Below are 16,723 nucleotides of genomic sequence, written 5' to 3'. Positions count from 1 at the left end.
GTGCCCACCTGAGACATTCTGGTGACAGCCAGATGGGAGATCACCTAATCCTACCTCTTGATTTTACAGATAAGGAAACTAAGGCACTAAGTGGGCAAGGGTTTGCCCAAGGTCCCCCAGCACACTGGCTGGTAAACCAGAGCAGGAACCCAGTCACGCCAGCACTGTGTACAACATCAGCTTAGCTTTTAGGATGGAGGAGCCACAGCCTTTTTATTCAATCTTCATCCACCCAGTAATGCTTGCCAATACTTAGTGAGTACCACCCACCTTACAGAAGGTCCTGGAACGTGGTGGAAAGGACACTGAATGAGGAAGGCTGATGCCATGCCCCCCTCCCATGGCCAGCGCAGGTGCCTGAGCATTACCAATACCACTGCTTATGTTCAGGTCTCTGGGTCATTAACCATCTGTCAAACCCCACCTCTGCACAGCCCTCTCTCTGCTAGGTGCTGGGGCAGAGACAAATGTGTAAGAGGTGGTCCCATTCTTGAAGAGCTCACAAATCTAGCTAGGAAAGCAAGAGGCAGAAGAGCACAGCAGTTAAGACTGGGTGTTCTAGGGATCCCTGGGTGGCGCAGCGGTTTGGCGCCTGCCTTTGGCCCAGAGCGCGATCCTGGAGACCCGGGATCGAATCCCACATCAGGCTCCCGGTGCATGGAGCGTGCTTCTCCCTCTGCCTATGTCTCTGCCTCTCTCTCTCTCTCTGTGACTATCATAAATAAATAAAAATTAAAAAAAAAAAAAAAAGACTGGGTGTTCTAGAACTGAGCCATCTGCATTGGATGGCCCTGCTGTGTGGCTCTGGACAAGTGACTTAAAAAAAAAAAAAAAACTACAACAACTTCCTCTGCCTCAGTTTCTCCACCTGCAAAACAGTACCTACCACATAGCATTCTTGTAAGTATGAATGAGATGGCTCACTTTTTTCTCTCTCCCACATGATAACATTGCCCCGTCTACAAGATCATCCTCATCAGCTGTTACACCACCCATCTTTAAGAAAAAAAGCCTCCTCATGACCCACCGTGAAGGTACCACCCCATTTTTCCACTTCCTTGAAAGCAAAACCCCTCAATGGAGTTGTGCATACCAGCAGTCTCTTTCTCCCCTCCTGGTCTCACCTAGACCTGCTGCAGCCTGGCATTTACCTCCCCCTCCTGCTAGTGATCCTCTTCCTCAGCCCATCAGGACACTGGCCACAGTGGGTGGCCCCCTATGGCTCCCTTTCCTCATGGCCCGCCCTCTCTGTGGTCTTCCTGCAGCCACCCTGCACTTGTCTGAGCAGTCTCCACCTTTTCCAGGGCTCAGCCTCCTCCTATATGCACCCACTCTCTAGGGCCCTCATGGCTGGCCCCCACCCAGACCTCCCTCTGAACCCCAGATCCGTATGTCCAACTGTCTGCTTGCCCACTCTACCTACAAGGCTGACACCTGCATCTCAAATTTAACATGCCCCAAATCAAGCCCATATGTTCCCTGCGAGGCTCTTCCCCAGCGCAGGCCTCCTCCTCCCTCTGAAAATAACTCACCCTCCCAGTAGCTCAGGCCAAAAATCTCAGTACCTCCATGATTCCTCTTGTATTCACACACTACGTCAGGAAAACCAAGCAGTTCCACCTCCAAAAAACATCCAGAATCCAACCACTTCTCCCCACCACCCCTGCTCCCCACCCCCACGGTCTAAGCCATCATCACCACATGCTGGCAAGAGCCTCTGTTCCTAGTCTCCCTTCCCTGTCCTTGCACCCACTCCACCCTCTACCTTAAAACAATCCTCTCTCATCACAGCTGGAGTGAACCTTCTAGAACCTAAGGCAGAGAGATCACGCTCCTGGGCCCCAAAGCTTCCAGTGGATTCCCATCTCACTCAGGCCTGGGGGTGGTCTTCAAGGCTCTATATCTGTGCCATCCAACATGGTAGCCACTACTCACATGTGGCCATTGAACCTGAAATGTGGCTAGCTCGAAATGAGATGTCCATACCAGGTTCTGAAAATACACACCAGATTTTGAAGATTTACTAAGAAAAAATAATAATGTAAAGCATTTCATTAATAATTTTTTAGTTTGACTACATATTGAAACAATAATATTATGGAAATATTTTAAACGAATGTATTGTTAAAATTAATTTTACTTGCTTCTTTTTTACTTTTTTAATGTGGCTACTAGAAAACTTAGAATTATATAGGTGACTCATATTTCTGTTAGCCAGCACTGCTCTATATGACTTCCCCTCCTACTCCTCCTGGTTACTTCTTCAATTTGAGCCACAATGGCCTCCTTGCTCTTCCTGGACCATGCCCTGACCTCAGGGCCTTTGCACTTGCTGCTTCCTCTTCCTGGAATGCTCCTCCCCATTACCTTTCCTCATTTCTTTCAAGTCTCTGCTCAAATCTGTGAATCCTTCCCAACCACTATACATAATAAGAAGCCACGCCCATTACCTCTACTCTGATCTCTTTTTCCCACAACTCATCACCATCTACCATAGTATACACTTCCTTCGTCATTTGTTTGTTTGTGTCAAATACAAACTCCGTGAAAGCAGGGGCTTTACTGGTTGTACTCACTGCAGTACCCATATTTCCCAATGTCTGGTACGTGGTAGGTGTTGCAGACAAATTTAACAAGTCAAAGAATAAATGTACTTTGGACGATATTTAATTCCTAGCAAGTATTCGAAAGCTGTTGGCTAATATTACTAAAGAAGCCAAACTGACGTGGAGCCAACAATAGTGGTCAATGCAAGGCCATGTCTAGTCAAGTATCAATGTGGTCCAGAAGGGCTCAGATGTGAAAGTCAGGAGACAAGGGACAAAGACTGGGCCTCACCCCGTCACCCTGCCAACAACAGCCCTACAAAGGTGGAAAAAGAGAAGTTCCCTCTCTTCTTCTTGTGAAAACAAAAAGGGGATTAAGGCAGAGAGGGAATCGAGGATGGTTTTCCCATTCACTGGATAAAGAAATCTTTACTGAAGGCCTACTAGGTGCCAAGCACTTCCTCAGAGCCCCAGCTGGGAACAAGGGGGCAGGCTGCGGCAGTGCTAAACTCTGCATCAGCGAAGTCAGGCTGCTGTAGGAGCAGAGAGGAAAGCATCGTGCCCAGCCCAGGGGTCGCAGCAGCGGTGACATCTCTGCTGAACCTACAGGATGAGTCAGAGGAAGCAAAAAGAGTGCAAAGCGGGTCCCCAGGCCAAGTGAACAAAGAGTTGGGGCAAAAGCTGGGGGGGAGCCGACGGCAATTCAGGATGCCAGGACATGGAAACCGAAAGAGGAGCCCAGGGGAGCACAGAAGAGGCTTGTCGACAATGGGGTGCGGCCTCCCAGGCCGTCCCCACCGCACCCCCGAGCTGTGGCCACACCATCCTGCCAGGGCCAGGATCCAAGGATGCCTGTCGACACAAAGGCTGTTCTGGGGGCATCTCCCCCGCCAGCCAGGTGGTTCTTCCACGTTCCTTGCACCTGTCAGGACGCTGGCGGGCGGAAGGGAAGAGCGAGAGAAGCAGCCTGGGGCGGAGGTGGAGGAGCGCCAGGACGGCCAGGCCCCCGGAGAGGCGCGGGGCGACGCCGCACGCCGAGCAGCAGCTAATTTGGGCCTGTGGCTGCTTTTAGGTTCCCCAGGTGCTCTGTTCCTGCTCCTCTCAGCGTGTTCTGAGCTAATGCCGCTGTAATTACAGCCTCAGTGCCTTCCATTTGGAACTTGAATAGTGAGAGCTTGTGCTAGGGGGCGGGAAATGTAAACCCCTGGTCCAAAACTTGGTAAATTTCCTAGAAAAAAAAAAACAATAAATGTGGCAACAGTAACAGCAATTGCCTGGTTACAGGGATGATGCCCCTTCCGACCCTCCCGGGGCGGATGCCCACCCTGGGGGAGCTCGGCCCCGGAGGCTGGCCTGGGCTCAGCTCTCCTTCCAAGCCAGGAGGCCCGGGGCCGAGACGGGCAGGCCCACCAGACGGCCCCTTCCCACAACCACCCCCTCGCTTTCACCACTGACCGCCTCTCCCCTGGGTCCGGAAGGCTTGCTTTTCTCTTCAGGAGACCCCACTTGGGGAGGAGGGAGGAAAGTGCTGGGTTGCAAATAGCAGCCTCACCCAGCGAGGGGCTCAGCCCCTTGACTAAAATGTCCAAAGGGCAGGGAGGGAGGGAGGCCCCTGCTACCCGCCTCCCATACCACCCCCAGAGACCACACAGGACCTGCAAAGAATTCAGGAGCTAGGGGCACCTGGGTGGCTCAGTGGCTGAACGTCTGCTTTCAGCTCAGGTCGTGATCCCAGAGTCCTGGGATCGAGTCCCACATAGGGCTCCCTGCATGGAACCTGCTTCTCCCTCCGCCTGTGTCTCTGCCTCTCTGTGTCTCTCATGCATAAATTTAAAAAAAATATATTTAAGAATTCAGGAGCTAGAAGTCCACATAGGCCTGGTCCAGCCTACTCTCCACACTCACTCTGCTCCTCCCTACACAGGTCTCTCAGGTCTGCTGTGAGGAGCCCAGATGGGCCAAGGGAGGGTGAGGGGGGATTTAACCACCTTGATACTTTACAGAACCTCAGGGAACTCAGCCTCCCAGGTCCAGCCCCTGGGTACACACCCTGGCTTCTTCATGCCCCTCCATGAGGCAGGGCCAGGGAACAACTGTAGAGGGGCTCCCTCTCCCCAGCCAAGCCTCCCCTGCCTCCCCTCTTCCCTCCTGGGGTGCTGCCCTGAGCCAATGACCATCTGTCCCTAGATCTTCAAACTGCTAATCCTGAAATATCTGTGTGACACTTATATCAAGTTGGGTTTATCACAACGCAGTCACCTTGGTCCACCTATATCAATTTTGGCACGTTACCAGTACCACACATATGAACGTTGAATTAATTTCTCCTTTAAATAAATCTCTTAATTTTTAAATAAAATGTTTAAATTTTGGGCAGCCCTGGTGGTTCAGCGGTTTAGTGCCGCCTTCAGCCCAGGGTGTGATCCTGGAGACCCGGGATCAAGTCCCACATCGGGCTCCCTGCATGGAGCCTCCTTCTCCCTCTGCCTGTGTCTCTGCCTCTCCCTCTCTCTGTGTTTCTCATGAATAAATAAAATCTTTTTTAAAAAATGTTTAAATGTCTTCAATTGTCAATTTTTAAATTTTTTTAAGATTGATTGATTGATTGATTGGAGAGAGCAACTGAGCAAATGCATGCAGGCACAAGTGGGAGGAGGGACAGAGGGAGAAAGAATCTCAGGCAAGCTCCATGCCCTCAGCCTCTATCTCACAATCCTGAGATTATGACCCAAGCAGAAACCAAGAGTCAGACACTTAACCAACTGAGCCACCCAGGCACCCCTTTAAATTCTTTAATACCTAACCAGATTTATCCTAAATGATAATATCTATGTTAGTTCTGAATTTTTCTAATATGTGTTAAAATACACTGCTATTAAAATAAAAATATTTATTCCTACGCCCATCTCCCATTCCAGCAGCAGGGTGCGTGCAGTCAGAAGGAAATAACTGATTTACAGTCGAGATTCTTCAACTTTGGTGCGTTTGTGAGTCACCTAAAGTGCCTGTTACATGCAAATGCACAGGCCCCACGCCTCCTTGTCAAAAACTCTATGCCTGGTGCCTGAGAATCAGGATTCTGCAAGCTCTTGCATGATTCTGAGGCTGCCTTCCCAACTTGCAGAACCAGTGATTTGGAGGAGAGGCTAAGCTGCCAGTGCCCACTCCTCAAATACACACACATCTGATCCAGCATATTTACCAAACCCACCCTCAGCAGAAGGCAACTGATGGGTCTCTATTGCACACCCCCTGAGGCTTCACCCCCAACCCAACTGGAAGCTTCATCAAGGTAGACTCTCCAACCACCAAAAAGCCTCTCCCTGTGGGAGTAAAATAAGATGCTCACCATTCTGTGATACTTGTAATCCAATGGGGTGCTGGGTATTGGTATTTCTATTCCCCTTCTGGCCTTCCAAGAAATTGTCAGCCTGGTCACTTGCCCCTAATCTCACTTCTAGCTGCAATGTCCAGCCCCAAGCCTAGCCTGGGCCTCTGTGCCATACTCCACAGCTCTGCCACTAAAGTGGAAGCTGGAGGCTTAATTCTGTCTCTGACTCTCCCAACGTGTCAATCCCCAGATAAAGCCTGACCCTCTCTGGGTCTTACTTCCTCATCTGAAAAATGACAGGTTTTGAACTATATGGTCTATATTTTGTGATTCTCTTGCTAACCCTCACCCCCCTGGTACACACACACACACACACACACACACACACACACAGAGTGTAAGACTCTGAGGGCTGCAGGGAGTGAGGAAATTCCCATCCCACCTCCTTTAGAAACAGGCTAAAAGGAGTCTACCCTGGTCCCATGCAAACACAGCATTTATATGCATAGAAATACACTCGCATAAACAAGGACTCACAGCCACACCTGCCTCCTCCATGCGCAGACCCCAAGGTCCTGTCGGCTGGCAGTCAGTCACACACAGCTAGCTGTCAACCAACAAATATGTTCAGGTATTGACGACATGCTCTAGAAATCCACCTATGAACTGAAAAGACAGAGTCCCTTCTCTCCAGAGGCTTTCAGTCTAGTGAGAGAAAGACTGATAATAAACATATTATCAAATAAATATGGTAATTTAAAGTGCTAATACATGCTACAGAGAAAATAAACTAAGGGAATTCAAAAGAGAATGACTGGGGGATGGGAGGCTCTGTCCTAGGAGGTAACATCCAAGTTGAGAAAGAATGGTGGGCAGACGGAGTGAAACACACACAAAAAAATCCAAGGTAAGAGAATCCCAAGCAAAAGGAAAAGCAGGTGCAAAGGCCCTGAGACAGTCATAAGCTTGGTGTGTGCCAAAGGAAGAGTAAAGTGGCTGAAGCTTCCTTAACGAAGCAGAAGTAAGAGAGAAGAGAAGCCACAGGTGGGTAGTGACTACAAAGATTCTGTATATAACTTAGAGATAAAAACAACAGGATAGGTGGGATGCTAAATGGGACGAAAGAGAAATCCAGGAAAACTCTTAGGTTTGGGGCTTGAGCACCAGGTGGATGGTGAAATCACTTTGTAAAACAGGAAAGACCTGGAGGGGGCAGCCCTGGTGGCGCAGCGGTTTGGCGTCGCCTGCAGCCTGGGGTGTGATCCTGGAGACCCAGGATTGAGTCCCACATCAGGCTCCCTGCATGGAGCCTGCTTCTCCCTCTGCCTGTGTCTCTGCCTCTCTCCCTCTGTGTCTATGAATAAATAAATGAAATCTTTAAAAAAAAAAAAAAAAAAAAGGAAAGACCTGGAGGGGAGAAGGAGGGCAGAACTAAACACACAATTCTGTTTTCCCTGAAGTTGGAGATGCCTACTAGATGTCCAAGTGGAGATGCTGAAAGGGCAGAAGGACAAATGAGTGCAGGAGGTAGGTCTGAGCTAGAGGCATAAAACGGTATGACTGACATGGAGGCTATTTGGTACCAGAGGACTAAATCAGGTGGCCCAAGTTGAGGGTGATAACAAGAAGAGGAAAGGGCTCAGGACAGGATGGGCTTGGGATGCCATCATTTAGCAGACACTGGGAAGGAGTGGACCAGGAGGTGGTAGAAAGCCAGGTGTCATGGAAGCCAAGCCAAGACCTCCAAAGAGGACAACCAACTCAGTCCAAAGAAGTAGGGATGTAAGGGTGAGCAGAGGGGCAATCGACAATGAGATGCAGACAAAACCAACCCTAAATGGGGCTGGATGGGAGGCAGGACAGGTGAGGAACTAGAGGGAACCCACTTTCCCGATGGGCTGTAGCCACCCACACCATCACCACCATACCCCTCACCCTCATGGGGCCATCCGTACCCAGTTGCCCAAGATTCACTCACATTCCCAACACTTGCATCCTGAGCACCCACTACATGTGGAGCCCAGCCGGAGAAATGAACAAAACCAACAAAGGCCCCTGCCTTCCTGAAGCTTACACTCTCCTTTGAGTGAGAGACTATAATCCAGTAACAAAGAGAACATTACACTTGCCTGAAGCTCGCTCTGCAGCTTCACAAGTCTCCCTGCCCGTCCCTGCTGGGGGCTGGGCTGATGATTATGTGCAGGGACTCCGGCCCAGCTGGGAGGCGGAGGACCTAGCTGGGCCACCAGCTAGCAGAGCAAGCGTCACAGGTTATGCAACCTCTTTGAGCCGCATTTATTTTCCTTATCTGCAAAACGAGGATAAAACACCCAGGCTGCCCGCACATAGGACGGATGCTAAAGATGAGACAGGATAATATAGATAAAAATGCCTCTCGCAGTTCCCGGCACATGCGCCATAAATGCTTGCTTAAGAATGTGTTCCCCAGCTGGAAAGATCTTCCCCCCCCCAATCTCTCCATTTTCACATAACTCTGCTAGAAGAGACTCATCCCATGGACCTCTTGCCCCAGCCTCACACACCACACCCCAAAAGATAGAAGGATCCCCAGTCTCCTCATTGGTGAACAAGAGACAGGCTCTCTGCTCATCCAGGAGCCTAAGAGATCAGGAACTCCAGAATCTTCCTCGCCACTGGAGTGGTGGCCAGGAGCCCCATACCATTTGCATGAAGTAATGCCTCAGCTTCCCCAAGAGATGACCTTACCAATCCCAGCATGCCTCGCCTACCAGTCCTCTGTCCTCACTCAAGGGCCAGGCATCCAGTGGGACCACAATCTTCATCCCCACTGCTCCAGATGCCTGCCCTCCTCAAACTAGTAGCAGTCCCAAGCTCCCTTATATCCTCAACCTTCTCTGGGACATTCCTCTCACCTCCAGCCCCACACTGCACACAGCCACCCCAGCACCCTCCAGGGTCAGCCATATTTTTGGAAGCAAACCAACACACCAAAAGTTAATTTGATGAATGGCAAATTCACTGAAAATCTATTCCAAAAACCGATTGCTCTTAAACATCATTTTATATTTTGTCAAACCTTAACCACTGTCAGAATTCTTTCTCCAATTCTTCAAAGGGCTTATTAGTCTTAATTTGTGTTGCAAGCAATTAAAAATTAAAATTTCATTATTTCACATTTGAAGGGGCTTTTTCGGCCATTTTTGAGGGCTCTGTGTCTTCTCAAATGTAATCGGAGTGGGTTTTTTTAAACTAGGTTTTTGACCATGGTCACACCAATTCCCACAATGGCACATCAGCTTTAATTTTGTATTTACAACAATTAAAAACAAAATTGAAGCATTTCATATTGATACAATTCACCTAAATCCTTTATCAGCGTTTTTTTTTTAAGATTTTATTTATTTATTCATGAGAGGCAGAGAGAGAGAGAGAGACACACACACACACAGGCAGAGGGAGAAGCAGGCTCCATGCAGGGAGCCTGACATGGGACTCGATCCCAGGTCTCCAGGGTCACGCCCTGGGCTGAAGGTGGCGCTAAACTGCTGAGCCACCCGGGCTACCCCAGCATTTTTTATTTGTGGTGAATGGATGCGTGATTGGAAGCACCAACCATAAGTTAAAATTTTTTTACTGATTATGAAATATGCTTTTCTCACCCTAAGATGTCCTTCTTCACAAAGAAGTTCCAAAAAGCCATCTACAGTTGCTGTTTTTACCTTCCTACCTCACATCCTCTCTTCCATCCTCCCCAAATCAACCTTCCAACCCATGGCCCCACTAAGGATAGTGTAGTCAAGGTCATTAGGGACCTCCATGCTGCCACATGCGATGGTCATGTGTCTGAACTTCTCTGAACTGACCCCTCTGCTACATTGGGCATAGCTGACCCCTTCTCTCTTGAGACCTGTACCTCTCTTGGCTTCCCCCAGCACCCTTGACTTGCTTTCCCCTTCCTCATTGGCCCTCATCTCAACTTCTTTGCTCACTCTTCTCCCCTGCTCATGAAGCCCAGCCTCCCTCTCTTTTTGTCCACACACTCTTGCTAGGTGACCTCATGGGTCCATGGCTTTAAATATCATCTATATGCTAACGACTCTCAGTCTATATATCAACCCTGACCTCTCCTCAGAAGTCCAGGCTTACATCCAACTGCCTACTTGGCATTTCCAGGCAGAGGTCTGACAGAGAACTCTAGATTACTGGCCCCTCCAACCTCTCCTTCCCTCTTTCCCATCCTAATATATGGCAGTTCCACCGTTGTTCAAGCCTAAATTACCAGAGTTGTCCTTAGCTCCATCCCACAACAAATCCCTCTCCATCCCCTACTGTCTTAGGACTCTAGCCTGTGCAACAGCCTCCAACTGCTCTCCGGCTTCCACTCCTACCCGTGCCCCTCCCCACCCCATGATCCACTCTCCCGCAGCTCAAGAGTAAGCTTTTCAAAAGTATAAATCACACTGTGCTTCTCAAGTGCCTAAAATCCTAAGTGCTACCCAAGTGCCTAAAAGGTTTCTCATCACTCTTCAAATGAAATCCAAAGTCCTTAACTTGCTTGTAGCATCCCAGTGATCTGGCCCCTGCCTGCATCTGTGCTCACCCCCGAAACCACCACATCCACCTCATTCACTGAGTCCCAGCCACATGGCCTTCCCAGGTCCCACCCTCCCTCATGGTGTCTCCTCCTGGGGACTTCATGGCTGGATCCTTCCTGAGAGTCCAATTTTGGCATTCCCAATCTGGAGGACCCACCAGCCACCTCTGTCCTATCCTCCTATTTAACTTGCATGGCACTCATCACTATCTATTTGTTGGCGGTGCTGTTAATTTGTTTGTTGGCTTGTCTTCTGTTTTTCTGTCTCAGGCTAATTGAAATAAGCTCCATAAGAGCAACAGACTTCCTTGTCTCGTTCACTAACATATCCGCAGCACCTAGAACGAGGCACAGCATGCAAAGGACGCTCCTGGAGTTGAAGGATGAATTCACACCCACACCACCTCTGCAAGATGGGGCATAAGCGCCCAGAGTTCAGTGACAAAGCCTCCAGACTGTAGGAAGCCCAAGAATATACATATAAAGGTTTAGTCCAATAATTATTTTTCTTGATCACGTGAAAATGGACTTCCCATCTTCAAATGCCCCTCTGTATCTAGCCCTGGACCAGTGTTCCCTGGGTTTCCCCAGGCGGTAAAAAAGAAGGCTGAAGAGAGTGATTGTTCTGCTGAGGGAAGGGCCCCATCACCCCTCTTCACTTGCCCACTCAGGCCACACATACACACACACACACACGCACACACACGCACCCATGCACCACCGCCACCACCACCTCACATCCTCATATATACATACCACTCCACACACACCACCCCCATGCCACACACACACACATAGCATACATGCCATATGCACACATCACCTCACACACACACACCATATGCACACACACTTTCATATATACATGCTACTCCACAAAAAATATACACCAGACGTGTGCTACCCACACACACGTATCCTACATGCCATATGCACATACCACCTCACACACAAATACACACACATGCTCACAGCACACACACACACACACATCTGCACCACCCCACACATACCATCCTCCACACACTCTGACCCCAGTCAGACCTATGCCTTTCTCTCCACAGCCATGGGGCTAAAGGAGTCTATCAACAGATATGATTGGAAGGGGCAGCCCCAGGGTAGTTACCCAAACCCTGCCTTTATGCCGGGATAAATCAGGTGAGTACAGTGCATGGCTAAACCAGGAGCATGCGCGGGGGGACGGAATCTTGCAGCCATCTCAGGAGCCTCTCAAGAGCAGAGAGACCCAGCCCAGAACAACCCCACTTCCACGCTGCTGGCAGAGACTGTCTTCATACCCGAGAGGAAGCAAGTAGGAGTCCCCTAGGAGACGCTATTTTACAAGTACCAGAAGAGATGCCTGCGTGGCTCAGTCAGTTAAGTGTCCGACTCTTGATTTCAGCTCAAGTCATGGTCTCAGGGTCCTGAGATCCAGCCCTGCATCGAGCTCCGCACTGGGTGTGCAGCCTGCTTATGACTCCCTTCCTCCCTCTCCCTCTGCCCTTACCCCCCTAATAAAAAGTACCAGAAAATGTCTTCGCCCTAAAAACCTCACCCCAACCATGACATCTCAAATTCTACCATTAAAAAAAGCCTCTCTTTGGGGTTAAACTTTGTTCTCTCCTGTTCTTTTCTTCCTTCCTTCCTTTTTTCTCACAGCAGTTTCTTCTTTGGACACAAAGGCAACGAAGCATGATGTCACCAACACCCTGCTCACACCTTAGCACAAGCAGATCCTCCCACCCACTGACGGGAGCCCGAGGTCACAAGATCACAGCACTGCTAGGAGAGAGCAGGAAACAAAAAGGAAGGGGGGACACCTCGGCACCCCTTGATGGCGAAGCCGGCCTCCTCCCAGGTGCTCCCAACTGCTGATCGGTGTGGCAAGAATCACTGGTCACCTGACCCGATCCACCCATCACCTCCCCTCCTCCGTCCCCACAGTCCCACAGTCCCTGGCCCCACACCCCACACCCTCGCTCCCTGGCCATCAGAGGAGCTCTTCCCGAAAGGGGAGGAGGAAGAGGTGATAGAGCTGCAGCTAAAGCCCAATTTTCGTTGACACTCAGAGTCTCTGACAGCTGTTAGAAGAAGAATGTGATTTTGAAATTTAAATAACACGCTTCTGCATTCGGCTCAGGGAGACAACCTGAGGATAAGCAGTTTATCGCCTAAGCCACCATGCAGCGGGGCAGGGAGAGAGGCCGCCTGCTTCCTCAGTTCCTCCCTGTCCTCCATCCCCAAACTGCCCCCCCCCACCCACCTCCTCATAGGGGCTGCCCCAGAAGGAGGTTTCCGAGACTCACCAGCCAAGCAGCTGAAGCCGGTGAAGCCCTTGCTCACCAGTCTCTGCCAAGCAACCTGAGGGGAGGAGGGGCTAGGGGCAGAAAGGCTCAGACACCCCCTCAGAGGAGCAGGGAAAGGAAGGGGCCTCCAGAGGCATCTAGCAGAGCTGAACCAGGCCCCCCCTATGGCCATGCGGGCAACTGTCACACAGGCCTGGCTCTGGAGGCCAGGACCTCAGCCCCTCCCCAGTCAGGTAGTCATGCTGAGTGAGCTCTGTTCTGGAGAAGTCCAGGGCAGGACTCCTGGGCAAGGAGACCCCAGAGAGGCCAATCTCCCGTCTGACATCAGGATCTCTCTTCACTGTCCTTGGAGCCCACCAGGCCCAGAAGATGTGTGGTTCCTTCACTATCCCAGCTGGGCCAGGCCTCTAAGCCATGATGCTGCCAGGAATGGCATTTCCAGAACCCCTCTCTCCCCTTCCAAGACTTCCATGATCTACCCAAGCGCACTGAACTCTCCAGGCAGCACTTGGTCTACACCACCACCACCGCCACTAAGCCTCCTGGTGAGTGTCTAAGTGGGTGTCTGCTCACCCCACCAGACAGTGAGGACGTGAGTCTGCATCAGTTTAAAGCAGTGTCTGATGTAGCATCTGGAACACAGCAAGCTGAATGTTTACTGAACTAAACAGGTGGGCCCCAGCCCCACCTCTCCCACGAAGCACTTAGGAGCCCTGCCTTTCCCTAAACCTCAGGTGCTCCTAAGGTGCAGCCCACACAGGCCCCTCACACTCGCCTGGACCTCTTCACACCTTTCCTCATGTGGTCTAATACCCCACTCCAAGCCATTAGCTCTCTCCTGCCCACAGCAGCACTGCCCATGGCCTTCACTCAGGGTGCCCCAGCACCACATGAGGAGCTGTACGTGCATCATCACCAACCCCTGCAGGGAAGGCCCCAATTGCTCCATTTTACAGGTCAGCAGGGTCAAGTGACCCACCCGGTGGTCACCCAGCTGGTAGGGCAAAGCCAAGATTCAAACTAGGTCTAGCAGGCCCACTCCAGGATCTTCTGTGGATATGTACTAGGAGCACGGCGCAGTGAAAGGCACCCTCAGGAATATGGAGAGGCTAGATGCACTGACACAGACACCAACACCCACAATCACACACATACCACAACCATGACACTTCTGTGGTACCAAGGGCAAGGGTGGTGTTCATCTGTCAGGGGCCACCTGCCAGACTTCTTGGCAGGGATAGGGTACCCTCCACTCCTAAGCCCCCAAAAACGGAACCACTGGAACCTGAAACAAGAACATCCTTAGGCCTTTCCCACCCCCATCCAAGCAAGATAGCTCATCCATCCCAGAGGCTCACTGGCCAACTGAGGCAGACAGTGCCCATGGCTTCTTCTTCCAACCCACAAAAGGCCACGGGCCCAGACATCTTGCCAGCCTCCGTGTGTCCCCACCACCCCCACAGCATGGCTCACCAAGGTCAGGGTGGCTCAGCAGGCGTCCCCAGGGTATACCATCCCATGAAAATTACCAGTCAGCTCCCACTCCAGCCCCCACCAAGCACCATCGTGAGTAGGAGGCAACCTCGTGTCATCAAAAGCCTTGCAACCATTTCCCAGATGGAAGCTTCCAGACCAGCTCTGCCACAGCCAGTCATCTGCCCTTAGAGAATCCACCCTATGTTTTAAAGAGCTACATATTTTAGTACAATGTACCCCAGCACTGAGTCAAGCATTTGCCTGCAGTAGCTCACTTAGTCCCAACAGAAACTCTAGACGGCAGGTGTTTCTTGCAGTGCCTTGCTGTAGGAGAGGAAGCCAGGGCTTACAGGCACCTGCCTGAGCAGCCACCGGGCAGGGTGGAAGCGAGCACTAGATTCCCAGTCCAGTCTGGACCTGCTCTTGGGGTCTCCGTTTCCTATTCTGTCCAGAGAAAGGCTGAGCCTAGGTGATCTCCAAGTTCCCTTCCAGCTACAGGAGGGACATGTTTGCATAAATATGCTCTACACCCATGCATCTGGTAAGGCCTGCAGGGCACGCAGAGGCCCCAGAGGCTCCTGTCCCACACCAAGAATGCCCAGCCCAGCCAGGCCATCTGCCTGTGGCTTCTCTCTGTCCCTGAGGCATGGCCCCGTGGCTGCGAGGGAAACCACTGCCTGGGCCACCCGGACCCTTCACCCTCGCATGGATGGCCTCCCTCCACGTGAACCGCACAGTGGAATCTTCCACAACCTCTCTCCACCTGAACGGTCTCTCCTTTCCCTAACAAGACCTTCTTCTTGCCTGTTCCATCCTCTCCTGCCTCCCCATGTGTGACCAGCTGGGGTTCAGTATTCACGGAGTCACAGACACCTGGGGATGGACGGGCTCTCAACTTCAGCTCCCCAAACCCCTGTCCCCTACCAAACATCCCTGGTACACGGAGGACGACTAACTCTGTAACTCTGCCTACGTCCATTCTCGGTGAATTCTCTATAGCAACCCGCCCAGCAGGTATCACACCCCCATGTTGCACACATGGGGGTTCAAGAAGTTCAAGAAGGCCCAGTGAGGCCCAAGATCACACTCTCCTAAGTGGCCAGGTTGGGATTCAAACCCTAGACGGATTGTCTCCCCGAAGGCCCACACTCTTCTTGTGCACTAGGCTGCCTCCTTAACCACCCCGCTTCATGCTTGCAAGGGCAGCTGAATTGCTGCAAGCAGGAAAAACCTCATTTCTCCATGAGCATTCCCTTCTCCCTGGATGCCTCTCCCATCACTGCTGCCATGGTTCAGGGCTGAGCCAGACTGCTCTCCTCCTGGCCTTGAACTCAGGGCTAACAGGACACCAGTAATCCCAGACCCAGTTACTGATCCTAGGGCCTACACAGAGAGAAGGAACAGGCTTACCCTTCCCCCAGGGCCTCTGGCATCAGAATGCTAGAGAAATTCTGGCAGCTTTTTTTGCCAATAGAATCCCAGTAGGACTTTCTGAGAACCCCAACAGAGAGAGGAGGCCAGAGATAAAGAACACATGTTCCAGGAGGCCCCCACGACAGGGACCCAAATTCTTAGACAGTAAATGTTAAAGAGACAGTAGGAACTGAACAGCACACTCTTCTGAGTCCCTAGGACTGAGTGGGGGTAGTAAGGCCTAGAGAAGGGGCAAAAGACCACATAGTCCCCACTCACAGCCTTTCCACACAAAGATGATAGAGGAGGCAATGCACAGACAACTATGAGTATGTGCAAGTGCAGAAGGGCTCCTTACAGTCCTACAGGGTGGCAGCCTCATCACCCACCCTAAAGCACCAGTGCCGATCTTAGGTCACACAAGCCCAGCCTTCTGAGTCAGCAAGCCACAGGTAGGTGATATAGGGGCCCAGATGCTGACCCCACAGGGAAGCCACAGAGGGATGCATGTTCCCCTAAGCTCCAAGACGCTCTGCTCACCCTAGTACACCAAACAATGCTGCTGCTGTCTGTGTGCCTTGATGGGCAAATATTAGGCAGCTCTGTTCTAAGCTTCTGTCTTCCTTTATCAGAAAAGAAACAAGTCTGTGGCAGAGAATGCAATGGCACTCGGGCCTCCCAGTTCCGCATCCAGCCTTGTTTCTTCTCTGTGCCCCACACTCGCCCGCTTGGCTTCTTGGTGGCCTGGCCAGGGTCCTCCACCCAGCTATGTGCACAAGCTTCCCAGAGATGGCCACTCATGCACCAACTCTAAGCTGGGCTACTCTGGGTGGAGTGGGGTCAACAGGAGTAATAAGGGGGGAGCTGTCACAGACCTTGAAGCTAGGCCCTCTCTGCGGGGAGCGGCCCTCAGAGCCCAGGGATCCAGGGTCATGTGGGGCCCAGTTTCATCTAGGCAGCAGGTAAAGGAAGCTGATTCAGTGAGCTGAGACCTGATAATTTCCTCACTTGTCAATATCCTTATCCCACAGAGTATCTAGTCCATCACATAAAGATTTTCTGCTAGAAAGATGTT

General features: G+C 51.2%; 1 protein-coding gene across 4 annotated transcripts in view; it reads right to left on the bottom strand.

Moving 5' to 3' along the window:
• GFRA2 (GDNF family receptor alpha 2) overlaps window positions 1–16,723 on the bottom strand; it is an 85,100-nt gene that overhangs the window by 53,552 nt on the left and 14,825 nt on the right. The window lies entirely within an intron of this gene.

This window comes from Canis aureus, chromosome 24 (genome assembly GCF_053574225.1).
Source record: "Canis aureus isolate CA01 chromosome 24, VMU_Caureus_v.1.0, whole genome shotgun sequence".
Classification (NCBI taxonomy): Eukaryota; Metazoa; Chordata; class Mammalia; order Carnivora; family Canidae; genus Canis; species Canis aureus.
Note: the sequence above shows the minus strand (reverse complement) of the source record. Positions and strands in the feature narration are given on the sequence as shown.